Source organism: Mesoplodon bidens (assembly GCF_964165515.1).
Source record: "Mesoplodon bidens genome assembly, chromosome: 7".
Taxonomy (NCBI): domain Eukaryota; kingdom Metazoa; phylum Chordata; class Mammalia; order Artiodactyla; family Ziphiidae; genus Mesoplodon; species Mesoplodon bidens.
In genome coordinates this window covers 79,726,158-79,740,147 of record NC_138164.1, presented here as the reverse complement: position 1 = coordinate 79,740,147, position 13,990 = coordinate 79,726,158, and positions in this window count along the sequence as shown.

Here is a 13,990-nt window from a genome sequence, read left to right as displayed (position 1 = left end):
GGAAATTGAAGTTGGTAAGAGATATTTTAAAACAAGCAAAGTCATAAATCTTTTAAGAGGATAGGGCCGAGGTTCAAACCTTGAAGTTTCTATTTGCAGCCCATCCTTGTAACTGCTATGCTTGACTTCCTCTTCATGTGAAAGAGCCCTTCTGACATTTCTCACCTATGAAACAATAGTAACAAGAGTGATGAGTAAGGGGGTTTGATGGGAATTAATTTAAGGTGTGAGTACTTGGCAGGCATATAGGAGGGATTTCATCCACATTCTCTTTCTACCTGCCTCTACTAGCATATAGCAGGGGCTGCTGAAAAGTTTGAAAGCCTGTCGTTTTGTTCTGTCATAAAGGTCTGGTTCTGAAGAGTTTCCCTAGCACCTCATAGCTTGAGTTGGGGGATAGGTATGACCTCGAAAGGGGTTGCTTTTGCTTGGTTGCTAGGATTAGAAACCCACTAATAGAAACTCAAGTGAAATAGAGGTTTATCTTTTTTTATATAATTGAAATATATTTGATTTACAATGTTGAGTTAGTTTCAGGTTACAGCAAAGTGAATCAGATATATATATTCTGTTTTAGATTCTTTTTCATTACAAGTTATTACAAGATATTGAGTATAGTTCCCTGGGCTATACAATAGGTCCTTGTTGGTTATCTATTTTACACACACACACACACACACACACACACACACACACACACACACACACACATATATATGTGTATATGTTAATCCCAAACTCCTAATTTATCCCTCCTCCCACTTTCCCCTTTGGTAACCATAAGTTTGTTTTCTATGTCTGTGAGTCTATTTCTGTTTTGTAAATAAATTCATTTGTATCATATTTTAGGTTCCGCATATAAGTGATATCATATGATACTTGTCTTTCTCTGTATGACTTACTTCACTTAGTATGATAATCTCTAGGTCCATCCATGTTCCTGCAAATGGCATTATTTCATCCTTTTTCTGGCTGAGTAATATTCTATCGTGTATATATTAGTATGTATACATCTTTATCCATTCATCTGTCAATGGAGGGGTTTATCTTAACAATAGTTAAAAGGCACTTCCTCTGTCCAGCTCTTACTCTGCTCCTCTCTTCATCTGACCCACTTCCTCCACAAGACTAGATTTCTGCACCCAAAAAGCCTAGAGGTCACTCGTTTATGATCCTGGCTTCCCTGGAAAGGAATCTTCATGATCTTGTAGGTCCACTGGCCGACAGACCCTCTGTGTTGTGAGACAAAGCTTGTCCAGTGAGCAGTGGCCAGGAACCAGGTTACCTAGTACAAATGTGGGCCAGAGCAGGGAGACATTCACAGAACAATCTTTGTTATTGACGTGGCTTGAGATATTCAGCTACTCACATGGTAGACAAAACCTAGACACCGAGATTTCACAGCTGTAACTCGAGTCTCAGGGGTAGTGCCTGCATCTCCCGCCAGGATCTAGCACCACGATGGGCACATAACAAGGGCTGCCCTCTGCCCCCAGTGCAGGCCTGGCCATAGGCAACCACCCAGGCCCAGATGGAAAAGAGGGGACCTAGTGACCAGAGACCTGGGTGTCCTGGCGGGAGCAGGCCCTGCTGGGTCAGTTTCCTGCTGGTTTCTGGAAACTGTCATGTCCACCAGGGAGCAGGGTGGGACATGTCCTGTCTTTGAGACACCTTCTTAGAAGTAGGACTAATTAGATTGAACCACTTGTTGGGGGAGAGGGTGGATCAAGTGAAAGGGAGAGGAGTTTAGTGGGAGCTGCTGAGGGCTGGGATATTGGCCCCAGGGCCCTCTTCTCTGGCCACGGTCCAGGGAACACGGAAGAAACAGGATCAGCCTGGGACTCATCTTTCAGTAAATGCGAGGGACCATTCTGTTTGTGTTGGTGGTGTTGGGATGCAACCCTCACACCTTTCTCTGAATCACACTCCCACAGACATCCTAGCTCTTGGAATCTTTTTATACGGAAGCTCTTTTAGGTGTTTTTCATTTTCAGTTTTTAAAATGTCCTGTTCTCGCCTGGCCTAGTTCTCAGACACTTCAGGACAGGAAAGAGGAGGAAGAAGAAAGCAGTCGTGTTCACACTCCTGAGAGAGGCATCTGCCAGGTTCCCTCTCCAGGGTGATTTTTTCATCTAACCATATTTTCAAACAGCCTCCCTCTGGAGAAAGAAGCAGAGAGATGTCTCCTAATGGCCCCAGACTAATTGGAAGCCGCTTCCTGGGAGCTGCCTTCTCCGTCGTGCTAGAGTCTGAGGAAGGAGGAAAAAGGAGTGGGGACTTCAATAACCTTCTGACTATGTCAGAGGGAAGGGTTCTAATGTCATCCTGAAATTTCCTCAATACTCACACCTCCTTGAAAGTCCAAGAGTTATCTTGGACTCAGAGGCCTATTTCCAGAGTGTGGGTTAACTAAGCACTGGACATTAAGTCACTCTTTGGAAGCACTGACTTCAAAGAAGCCACAGGGAGAAATGTCTATTTAGGTCTTCTGCCCATTTCTGGATTGGGTTGTTTGTTTTTTTGCTATTGAGCTGCATGAGCTGCTTATAAATTTTGGAGATTAATCCTTTGTCAGTTGCTTCATTTGCAAATATTTTCTCCCATCTGAGGGTTGTCTTTTGGTCTTGTTTATGGTTTCCTTTGCTGTGCAAAAGCTTTGAGGTTTCGTTAGGTCCCATTTGTTTATTTTTGTTTTTATTTCCATTCCTCTAGGAGGTGCGTCAAAAAGGATCTTGCTGGGATTTATGTCATAGAGTGTTCTGCCTATGTTTTCCTCTAAGAGTTTGATAGTTTCTGGCCTTACATTTAGGTCTTTAATCCATTTTGAGCTTATTTTTGTGTATGGTGTTAGGGAGTGATCTAATCTCATACTTTTACATGTACCTGTCCAGTTTTCCCAGCACCACTTATTGAAGAGGCTGTCCTTTCTCCACTGTACATTCCTGCCTCCTTTATCAAAGATAAGGTGACCATATGTGCGTGGGTTTATCTCTGGGCTTTCTATCCTGTTCCATTGATCTATCTTTCTGTTTTTGTGCCAGTACCACACTGTCTTGAAGATATACAGACTGCCAACAAACACATGAAAGAATGCTCAACATCATTAATCATTAGAGAAATGCAAATCAAAACTACAATGAAATATCATCTCACACCAGTCAGAATAGTCATCATCAAAAATCTAGAAACAAATGCTGGAGAGGGTGTGGAGAAAAGGGAATGCTCTTGCACTCCTGGTGGGAATGTGAATTGGTACAGCCACTATGGAGGACAGTATGGAGGTTCCTTAAAAAATTACAAATAGAACTACCATATGACCCAGCAATCCCACTACTGGGCATATACCCTGAGAAAACCATAATTCAAAAAGAATCATGTACCAAAATGTTCATTGCAGCTCTATTTACAATAGCCCGGAGATGGAAACAACCTAAGTGTCCATCATGCGATGAATGGATAAAGAAGATGTGGCCCATATATACAATGGAATATTACTCAGCCATAAAAAGAAATGAAATTGAGCTATTTGTAATGAGGTGGATAGACCTAGAGTCTGTCATACAGAGTGAAGTAAGTCAGAAAGAGAAAGACAAATACCGTATGCTAACACATATATATGGAATTTAGGGAAAAAAATGTCATGAAGAACCTAGGGGTAAAACAGGAATAAAGACACAGACCTACTTGAGAATAGACTTTAGGATATGGGGAGGGGGAAGGGTAAGCTGTGACAAAGTGAGAGAAAGGCATGGACATATATATACACTACCAAACGTAAGGTAGATAGCCAGTGGGAAACAGTCGCATAGCACAGGGAGATCAGCTTGGTGCTTTGTGACCACCTGGAGGGGTGGGATAGGGAGGGTGGGAGGGAGGGAGATGCAAGAGGGAAGAGATATGGGAACAGATGTATATGTATAACTGATTCAATTTGTTATAAAGCAGAAACTAAAAAAAAGAAAGAAAAAAGAAGAAGCCACAGGGAAGAAAACGCTGCGGATGAGGAGAAAACTGGGATAACAGAAGTGGCAAAGCTCACAGAGCATCAGAGCGCGTCCCCTGGGGCAGCAGGCCCTACAGACCAGGCTCCCCGACCTCCTGCCAGGCCACGCCCTCCCTCCATCCACCAAAGAGCTGCTCCCTGGACACTTCCCTGTTTAAAGCCTTCAACAATTAGGCAATATGATGGAAAATAATCCCATTCAAGATAGCTACAGAAAATGTAAAACACATAGTCATAAACTGAACAGGAAATGCGCAGGATCTCTTTGAAGAAAACGCTAATATTCCACTGTGGGGCATTAAAAAAAAAGAGGGTAAATGTAAAGAAATACCTATTGCTGGATGGGACAACTCGATAATGTAGATACAAGCTCCCCACCCCAAAAAAACTATTATGAAATTTCAGGAGGTTGGGATTTTTTTAATTGATGTTTTTACCAAATCACTTTAAATTTTTCTGTTAAAGTAAATTTGTAAGAATATCCAGGGAAAATGTCTGGTGAGGAAGAATAATGAGAGGGCTTTTCCGCACCAATAAACAATGTCTTGGAAATATACAGAAATTAGGCTGTGTGTGGGTCCCCCTCCTGCTTGGTGGTTCACTGTGAACACAAGGTCAACATCCATCAGGTGACAGGCTTGCTCCCTCCATAATTCCCTGCTTTCCTTCCCCTCATTTCCCAAACAGAATATACGTGTCCCTAATGAGAAGTTTTTTAATTTAATGTATTTTTATTGATGCATTATTTACTTCTTTCTCTTTTATAATTACTGTGTAAAAGTCTCACCATATGTCAGTTGATACATACTGTTCACCACTCATCATATTTATATTACTTTTGCCTCACTTTGCCTTTGTTTTTTTTTTCTTTTATACTTTAAAAAAATTTTATTTTATTTATTTAGTTTTGGCTGCGTTGTGTCTTTGCTGTTGCACACAGGTTTTCTCTAGTTGTGGTGAGCGGGGGCTACTCCTCGTTGTGGCGCATGGGTTTCTCACTGCGGTAGCTTCTCTTGTTGCAGAGCATGGGTTCTAGGTGTGCAGGCTTCAGCAGTTGTGGCTCATGGGCTCTAGAACACAGGCTCAGTAGTTGTAGCACAGGGGCTCTAGAGCACAGCCTTCAGTAGCTGTGGCACACGGGCTCAGTAGTTGTGGCTCACGGGCTCTAGAGCGCAGGCTCAGTAGTTGTGGTGCATGGGCTTCGTTGCTCCGCAGCATGTGGGATCTTCCCGGACCAGGGCTCGAACCCATGTCCCCTACATTGGCAGGAGGATTCTTAACCACTGCGCCACCAGGGAAGCCCCTGCCTTTGTTTTTTTTAAAAAAATTTGATACATACATGTAATTTCATGTAAAATAAACATAATTATATTTCATATATTATGGGTGATTTTTTAAAAAAATAAGAGGAAAAGACCCAATATTTTTCTTCTACTTTGTTTCTTGCTTTCCTTCTCCACCTCCTCCTATTCCTCCCACATTAGCACCGACCGCGTAACCCACAGTAACAACCTAATGTGTATCATCCATGTTTTTCTCCATGCTTATGTAACCACACACACACACACACACACACACACACACACCACACACACACATATTTGTTTTACATATATGGGATTGTATGACATAATTCCCTGCCTTTGTTATTCTTTGTTTGTTTGTTTTTTGTTTTTTGTGGTACATGGGCCTCTCACTGTTGTGGCCTCCGGACGCGCAGGCTCAGTGGCCATGGCTCATGGGCCTAGCCGCTCTGCGGCATGTGGGATCTTCCCAAACCGGGGCACGAACCCATGTCCCCTGCATTGGCAGGCAAACTCTCAACCACTGCACCACCAAGGAAGCCCACCTTTGTTATTCTTACTCAACAAAATTTGATAGATATTTTCCAAGATAAGTAGAATTTTAATTATAATTCTAATATAATTCTATAATTATAATTCCATAACTCTATAGAATTCTAATTATATAATTCCAAGATAAGTATAATTCTAATTCATCCTTCTTAATGGCTATGTGCAAGACTCTGTGGTGTTCTAGAGTCATCTCGTATTGAATACTCACCTCTCACAAGAGCTAGTTATTAAGTATTCAAGAATTTTGTAAGCTAGGTATAAATGCTAAGTAGCTTAACATACTCTGTGGTGGGAGAATTTACACCATGGAAATTGGCAAATGCTGCAAATCCGAGGCTTTGTTTTTTCAGAGAGCTAGCACGCCACTGGTGAAAGTTTACAATAATTTTACACAGGCAATCACCTTTTGAATGGCTGTTCATTTTATTTTATTTATTTATTTTATTTCTCTTTTCTATTTCTTTTCTGTTTTTTCCCCCCACTATGAACAATGCTATAATAAACTCGGAGGAGTTGAGCAGGGCTTTACTGAAGAGGTTTGGGCAGTTGCCCCAAAGTCATTCTGAGTCCAGACAGGACAGGATAACAGAGGAGTATAGGCATCAGACCACGACCTCAGCTGCCTTATTGTCCCCTGGCTGCCTCCATTTTTAAGAATGCCCTACTCGGACACTTCCTATGGGGTGTCCTGTGGGGTTGACCTCTCCTCCTTCCTTCCATCTCATAGTCACCTCTATTTTTTTTTTTATAAATTTATTTATTTTATTATTTTTGGCTGCATTGGGTCTTTGCTGCTGCGCGCAGGATTTCTCTAGTTGCGGTGAGCAGGGGCCACTCTTCGTTATGGTGCGTGAGCCTCTCATTGCAGTGCCGTCTCTTGTTGCGGAGCACGGGCTCTAGGCACACGGGCTTCAGTAGTTGTAGCATGTGGGCTCAGTAATTGTGGCTCACAGGCTTAGCTGCTCCATGGCATGTGGGATCTTCCCAGACCAGGGCACGAACCTGTGTCCCCTGCATTAGGTAGGCGGATTCTTAACCACTGCACCACCAGGGAAGCCCTCATAGTCACCTCTATTTAAGCCCCTCCTGCCTGTTGTCCTTAGCTGCCTCCTCCACTCTTAACATTCTGAGGAAGACCCACACAGAATAACAAAGGCACAGTCCCCTGGGTTTTGAAAGTCCTGCAGCTTGTGGATCATGGTGGTGTGGAGCTGGGTAGAGATGGGACAGAGTTGCTCCACGGGGTTATGCTTTTTTCAGGAAGCCACAGTACAGCTTTATGTGGCTGATCCCCACAGCTCCTTCTCTGGCCCACGTCTATTTCCCAAGCTCCTGTTCTTTGTTTCCAAGCGTCTGCTGAGTGGATCCACTCATAGCCCACCAGCGACCCACACTCAACAAACATCTCCAGCCTAGAACCCCTCCTCTCTCCCTCTCTGCCTTTTACCAACACCACGGCTTTGAGCAGTGTTGCCATTTCTTCATTTGTGTATATGGAGAATGTTCATTTCTGTTTAAACGATATGCATGTAGGGAATTCCCAGGCAGTCCAGTGGTTAAGACACCGAGCTTCCAATGCAGGGGGTACAGGTTCGATCCCTGGTTGGGGAACTAAGATCCCACATGCTGTGCAACACGGCCAAAAGAAATAATAAATTTTTAAAAATGATATTCATGTAAAAAGCCTAGATGTTCAGCAAATGTTAGTTCCTTCTCCCTCCTTCCCTTCCTTCCTTTCCTCTCTCTTTTCTGGAGGAAGAGAAGTCTCAATTTAGGGGCGAAAAGTTCATAAAGTTGCTAAAGAGAATGTGCTTGCACTTAAAGGCAGACAGAGAAGCCAAGCTTGATTGTCTCAAGAGGAAAGTGACACTCAGAGTTGATACATTTTACTGCTCTTGTATTGACCAAGACTCAAGGAGGAGGCGAGAAGGAGTGGACTGGGCTCATCCTGCATGTCCTGTCACCAGCTACAAAGCGGCTCCGATCCAGAGTCCATTGGAGTTTATTATGCACCTTAGAACATTGGCCAGGCTGGGGCAGACGGCGCTGTTTGAAGCCATCTAAATCAGAAAAAACAACAACAACAACAACAAACGTTTCTCTTGAGTTTCAGTTTTCCTCCACTTGAAAACCACCGAAGGCTGCAGGCCCATCTATCAGCCCCTGATGAACCACGTCCGTCCTCCCATTACCTCTTGAGCAGGGTCGTTGGAAAAAAGCTCATAAAACATGTGAGGATTGAACATAATTATTTAATGCTGTCAGAAGCCTGAGAACACCAGGGCCCAACAGCATACCAGGAAAAGTGGAAGATCGCTCATGGGAGAAGTTTGTGGTTTTGAAGCAGAAAAGAAAAAGACAATAAAAAAATATGGTGGAAATACATGAATGTGTTTTGCCTATAATAGTGAGTCAGTGCTTTTAGAAGTGTGTCTAAAGAAGTGCTTTAAACTTGAGCACCTACTGTGTGCAAGATGCTGTACTAAATATGGAGATTCAAAGGTGTTTAAGACACAGTGCTGGTCTACTGACTCAGCTGTCCTCCTGTCTGGGGTCAGACAGAGGTGCGCTCGAATCACACCTCCACCACTGACTTGACTTTGGTTGAGACATTTTCATCTCCCCGAGCTTCAGCTTGCTGATCAGCAAAATGGGGGTAATGATCCCATTTTGTAAGAATAAGACATAACATGTGTAAAGCTCTTTGCATACTGCCTGGTACTTGGTAAATGATCAACAGACCTCAGTCTCTCCTGCTCCACCCCAGCTTCTCCCACCTCTCCCATCAACAAGCCATCTGCCTATTTATTTCACTGTTGTGTTCCCAGTGCCAGAGGAGTACACCCTGGCACTCAGGGAGGGTAGGGATGGTGGGTAGTCAAAGCACAAATTTGCACTTCAGCAGAAATAACTGAAAATGTTCTGAAGAGGACAAGAGAAAACAAAAATGGGGAACGGAAACTGTCAAAAGATCCCCACATTTAGTCCAGAGAAGACTCAGGGCTTGGTTAGGAGGGCTGGAAGCTTGTATTCATACATGTAGAAGGCTGTTGTGTGGATGGGGAGAGAGCCTTGATGGGTGCGGACCTAGACACAGATTTCAGTGCTGTGGCAGAGCCACCAAGGTGCAGAGAGGCACCCTCCAGCGGGGGTGAGGGGTGAGCTGGAGGCTGGAGGGTGGCAGGTAGAGTTATGAGGAGAGGGGGCTCAGGTGCTGCAGGCTGGGAAGGGGGAGAGACGACCTTTACCCCTTTCAAGGCTGAAAGCTCTGATTCTGAGAATTCTGCTCTATTAGAAACAGTTACTCAATATGTTATAATAACCTATAATGGAAAAGAATCTAAAAAAGCATATATATGTACATACATATACATATAACTGAATCACTTTGCTGTACACCTGAAGACTAGCACATTGTAAATCAACTATATTTCAATAAAAATTTAAAAAAAAACAGCTGTCTAAAGAGGTCAATGGTTGTCAGTTGTGGCCATTCCAAACCTCACTTGGAATTTTCCACTTCCTAAATAATGGTGCAAACTTTGTTGTTCAAGCTGACATTAACTACCATTTAACTCAGCCCCTAGGCTGGTCTGCTTGTAGTTTCTCAAATGTTCCAGCAGTCTCCTTGCTTCCAGCCCTCACTCACACTGTTCCTCCTCCCTCGACTGCCAACTCTGTCCTCCCAAACTGTCTTTCCAAGTCATGCCCATTCCTCATGGTCCAGCTTAAATCTATTAGGAAGCTTCCCAGATCCCCGCAGGTGCAGTCTGCACATCCCCTTCTCTCTGTACCCAGTATTTTCCTTTTAGGTGTAGTAGAGATCTCTGGGGGATAACTCTCTCCCACACTAGATTGGGAGCTTCTGGCCTCTCACAGAAGCTTAATGTTATTTATTCTCATTTCCTGCCCCCTCGAAAATTAACGGGTGCTCAATATTTGACTTTTAATTGGCTGAATAGGGCAAGTAACCACACATTATTATCTCCCCTGTAAAAACAAGCAAGGGGGCTTCCCTGGTGGCGCAGTGGTTGAGAGTCCGCCTGCCAGTGCAGGGGACACGGGTTCATGTCCTGGTCCGGGAAGATCCCACATGCCGCAGAGCAGCTGGGCCCGTGAGCCATGGCCGCTGAGCCTGCGCGTCCGGAGCCTGTGCTCCGCAACGGGAGAGGCCACAACAGTGAGAGGCCCGTGTACTGCAAAAAAAAAAAAAAAAACAAGGAAAGAAAACAAGAAAGCAAAACCAAAAGTCTGACTTGCATGAGTTTCTTTTTGTCTACCATGGCCTCTTCCTATCCTGGGTCCATGAAAAAGAGCTATTGTCAACTGAAAAAAAATGCACAACATAAAGGTGAGAATTATGTTTATTCAGTGGCCTTACTGAGGACTATAGGCCAGGATGGCAGCCTCTCAGATGGCTCTGGGGGACTGTTCCAAAGAGGAAAGGGAGGAGCCATGATATAGAGGAGTTTTGCAAAAACAAACAAACAAACAAAACCCAGGTAGTCGAACATGAAAAGATTCCTGCTAATCACACACACGCAAAAAGATAGACATCCCAAGTTAATGAATTTAACGTTTTTCTACATATGGGAAAATGCAAGAGTCTGAGTTTTTTGAAATCATTCCTTTGATATGCACCTTAACGATCTAGGGCCAGTATCCTGTTTTTCTCCCAATATCCTTTGTTTACTGAAATGGCAGGTGACATTCTTTGTCCACATTGTGCAACTATTTACTACTTATATTGACTGTGGGACGATGCTTACTTCCTAGTCTTAGGTTCCCAAATATCACCTTTACTCATTTGTTCACTATAAGCCTGACAAATCTCCAGTAGTGAGGAGCACAGTATTATGAATTATATTTGGGTTCAAGTTCTGGCCCTAGCGCATACTAACAGGGTGACCTTCAGTAAGAGAATAGACCTTGGGGACTGTGCCCTGGTTTCCTCATCTGTAACACGGGGTGGATGACAACTTGCTCTCAGGATGATGTGGGAATCCAACAAAATGCCAAGTACCTTATAAGTGTTAGCAGCTAATATCATTAGTACTTGGTGCAATAATCTCTTCCATGTTGAAGCAGGGCCCTGTGGGGCTCCTGGGCCCAAAAGACTTTCTGTGTCCCCCATTTATTTGATTATAGGAAATCGGCTTCATTCAGCCTCCATGACCTTCCCTGAGTTTCAACGGGCAGATTCAAGCAGTTGTTAGTTAGGGAAGGGAGGGGATGCAAGACAAGGGAGGAGCAAAGAGTCAAGAGAAACAAGCTCCCGGTTCCCCACCAAGGGACACACACAACAATATCTTTGAGCTGTTTTGCAGATACTGAATCCTCCACCAGGTAGAAGAATTTAACTGTGTGCTGCCCACAAGCACGTAGACCCCAGACCGGTTGGAACCAGCAGGTTGATGATGTTGATCCCACTTACCTCACCACCAACCAATCAGAAGAATGTCCACAAAATGATCATGCCCTCTTTGAACCAGTACTATAAGACTTCTCACTGCCCTCTCCAAGGGGGGACACGCAGTTTTGAGGGCATTAGCCAGCTGGCTAATGCCCTCAAAAGATCCCTTTGCCTGGTAAAGCAATAAAGCTACTTTTTTCCTACTTCACCCAAAACTCTGTCTCTGAGATTTAATTCAGTGTCAGGGAACAGAGACTGGATTCGGCTTCAGTGTCAAGCACATCATGCCAAGCATGTGCTTGGAAAAGGGCAGGAGTCCACCCAGCCCACTGCCCTTGACATCTAAACAGGGACTCAGAAAGGAACATTGGGGTTACTCCTCCTGCAACATCCCCCTTTGTATTTCTACAAAGCACATTTCAGCTCCTGGGCTTTCTTGTTCTGAAAAAGAGAAAAGCATGTGTAATGCAAAGCAAAAGCACCATTTAAACTCTCTCTTTCATCTACTTTAGTCCTTATAGAAAAGAAGGCGGTGTCAGTTTCCCATTGCGAAAGCACAAAGGGAGATTAATAACAATAATAGTTCATGTGGAGTTAACGCTCCATGAAAAATACCCTTCTGTTCTAATTCTCTCAGTTCAGAGAGATGGGGCCTGAGACGCAGTAAAATGGTTATGATTATGAGTCATACACTTGGAGAGATAGAGAAATAACTCGATTGTCCCAGAATCCCATTACTTTCCTTACCTGAGTTCTCCATTAAGCTCAATTTGCTTTTCTCAAGCCAAATTTTTAGTGATGACTTAAGCCAATCCTGAAATTTGAGCCCACAGTACATCCATATCTTTTGATAAAGTGATCAATGCCTGATCTGATTCAAATTAATGGCTTAGATATTGTCTCTGCTTCTCCCTGGCTGGGTGATCCCAGGTGAGGCACTAGATGATGCTGGACCATGATATAGAACAATGGCGTGTTAATGAGACCTTGGTTGTCTAGTCCCTGCCTATGGGTAACAGGGGTTGGCTAAGCTTTTGTCCCTTCCTTCTATCTTTCTTTCCCATTTCCTCTAAGTGCAAATTTAGTGCTTGTTTAGAGATTATCTTCGCTACCAGACAATTATCTTGATTCAGCCCCTTAATTTTCAAAGGAGAAATTTAACCTTGCCCTCTCCCAAGTGGTTTCACCTCAGGTCTTACCAAAGGCTACAAACATGAATTCTTTTGCATTCCAGTCATGAAAAGAACCTGGTTGATGAGAAATCATGTTTATGGAGGGATGGAGGAATACCTAGTTCCTTCCTTTGCCTGCGTGTTACGAGTTTCATCTCTGGGTCAGCTAGATCATACACTAGCTATGCTCTCAGACTAATGAGTCTACCCCTAACCCCAGAACCACTTTCACTGAACAAACGCTCGGGGCGGGGGAGGGGGGGTGTTCCCACTGCAGAGCCTCAGGAGAAGCCACCCCAGGCAATATCCAACTGTAGCTTTCTTAGGGCATTTTTTAGGGCCGCCCCCAACTGCCTCGTCGCAATGGGTCTCCCCATGGGGAAGCTTGGGAGGATTCCTCCTGGTATAGGTAAGTCTTGGCAACTGAAGAAGCAGTGCATCTTCTGGAAGAACCAGATTGGTTTTACCTGACAGAGTTGGTGAGTCCTGTCAAGGCCATGGGCCCCTCTTTCCTGGGTCACTAGGAAGTTCTGAGGCCAATCTGTGCAGATTCCTTGCATCCCACCTGTTTCCACATTTCCTTTGTTGGTCACTCACCAGTCCTATTTTTTCCTTTGCCTGGAGTCCCTCTACCCTTTATTTTTTTCCTTTTGGGTCATATGCATTTTTGTAAGAACTACCCAACCTTTCCAGAAAAAAGAGGAAATTATAAATACATTTCAGAAATCATAGGATGCCTTGAATCATTTCCAAATGGTTTCTTGTATATCCATTTAAATTTAAGGCTATTATAGTCAAAACAAGAGGAGGGTGGTATGGACTGGATGTTTGTGTTCTTCCAAAAGTCATATGTTGACATCTTAAGGTCAAATGTGATGGTATTAGGGGTAGGGTCTTTGGGAGGTAATTAGGTCATGAGGATGGAGCCTTCATGGATGGGATTAGTGCTCTTATAAGAAGAGACATGAGAGAGCTGATCTCTGGGCCATGTAAGGACACAGCAAGAAGGTAACTGTTGCAAACCAGGAAGAGGGTTCATACTGAATCTGCCAGCACCTTGCTCTTGGACTTCCCAGCTTCCAGAACTGTGAGAAATAAATGTATGTTGTTTAAGCCACCTACTTTATGGTATTTTGTTATAGCAGCCCAAGCAGACTAAGAGAGTAAATTTTTCCCCCACTTCTTTTATGTTGCTCATTGTGTCAGTCTGGATCCTCTCAGAAGTAAATGCCAAGACAGAATCAGACATGCAAGAGATTTATTGGGGGGAGCACCTGTGAAGGATAAAGGGGCAAGGCAGCAGGAGTAAGGTGGGGGGGGGCGGCATCAGTCCCTGGCATAGGTCTGATGGAGGGAAAGAAGGGTGAAATGGAGCAGGACCCTGTGGTCCTTGCCCCTCCCCACCATGTCCTCTGTCTGCCTTTTGTCTGTGGAAGAAGTTTAGCCAAAGAATAAGTTTAATCAGAGAAGTAAGAGAATGTAGAAGCAAAGGAAAACAGTCAAATGAGACCAAATAATAATAGTTTAGTCAGTAAGCAAAGTCAAG